This window comes from Aplysia californica, unplaced genomic scaffold (assembly GCF_000002075.1).
Source record: "Aplysia californica isolate F4 #8 unplaced genomic scaffold, AplCal3.0 scaffold00109, whole genome shotgun sequence".
In the NCBI taxonomy this organism is placed as follows: Eukaryota; Metazoa; Mollusca; class Gastropoda; order Aplysiida; family Aplysiidae; genus Aplysia; species Aplysia californica.
Window position 1 is genome coordinate 235874 of NW_004797379.1, and position 1280 is coordinate 237153.

The 1280-nt window shown below is 40.2% G+C and overlaps 1 protein-coding gene across 1 annotated transcript in view; it reads right to left on the reverse strand.

Annotated features, from left to right (window-relative positions):
* The window catches only part of LOC101861573 (contactin), a gene marked incomplete at its 3' end in the record, with an annotated part of 94704 nt that overhangs the window by 45648 nt on the left and 47776 nt on the right, over window positions 1-1280 (reverse strand).

Consider the following 1280-nt stretch of genomic DNA (forward strand, 5'->3'; position numbering starts at 1 on the left):
GGTGGTTGGGGGGGTGGGGGTGGGGGCGACAGTCACACTAGACCTTGTTATCTCTGGACTTGCCCGAATCTACACACACAGATGTTAACCTCACTCTGACCGTACCAAACCACTCCTGCTGAGTGGGTGGTTGGAGGGTGCTTCTTGGTTCGTCTTATCTGAGGTAGAGATTTGAAATTGCAATTCTGAAGGCTTAGTCACAGGAGAACTGTATGGGTTTAACGCCCCTTTTCAAAACACACACAAAAAAAAAACGTTTTTAAGATTTGGTCAAAACTGTCCAAGACGGCCATCCGGCATTTTTAAGGAGAAAAATGTGAGGCAGCGTGGTGGAATCAGGCTCTCGTCAAAATAATCAAAGTGAAGAAACCTGCATTTTTCCACAGGTTAGTGAATTTTTATCAATGTTTTGTTTTTTGGCTCAACACCTTTCATGCCTATTAAAGAACTCATTTCTGAGTGGATTTTTTTTAAAAACGTTGATAGAAGGCACAAAAAATTAAATTTTTCAGTTACCACGGACTCTTAAGCTATGGAAGTAACTAATCTTTGGCGATAATTTTCTCACTAATTTTACCTCTGAAAATAGGTGACCCCCCACCTCCTTCATTCACAAATATCTCGACTTGTATTCAAGATAAATGGAATCTTTTTCATCCAAATAAAGACAAGTGAACAAGCTTTAAGATGATACCAATAACTCTACATGCTCCAAAATTGACGAGAGCCTGATTCCACCACGCTGCCTCACAAATGGATGTCTTAGGTGGATATCTTTGACAGTGTTATTACAATAATAGAAGAAAAAAAAAAAAAACGAACGGGGGAAAGGGGAACGTTTTCGTATGTACTGTTGAGTTTCTTGGATAGAACAGATTCGACTGTATGTGACTCTCGAACTTTAATGTCCATTTCCGATAGGACCAACCTAGTTTAAAAAACGGCCCAATAAGGATTCGAGCTAAGGCCATTCACACCATTGCCATGTATAGTTGTGCTTTTTTGGTTGTATATTCTATTCTATTTTATTTTATTATTATTTTTTAAACTTTTTTTTTCTTTACTGAAGGTGTCATCTTTGGCTCAGAAGTTGGCGTGCAATGACGCGCCAGTGTTTACGGTCGATACATGCTGTTTTACGCTCTGTCGTCATACTGGGCCAGCCCACGCCTTGTTATCGGCCCACTTTGTTCTTTGTTGAATATGTTGTACATAAAGGCTTTTCCTGATAGGATCTGATTAGATGAGAAAAGCGTGATAAGGAGGTGGGAGGGGGGGGG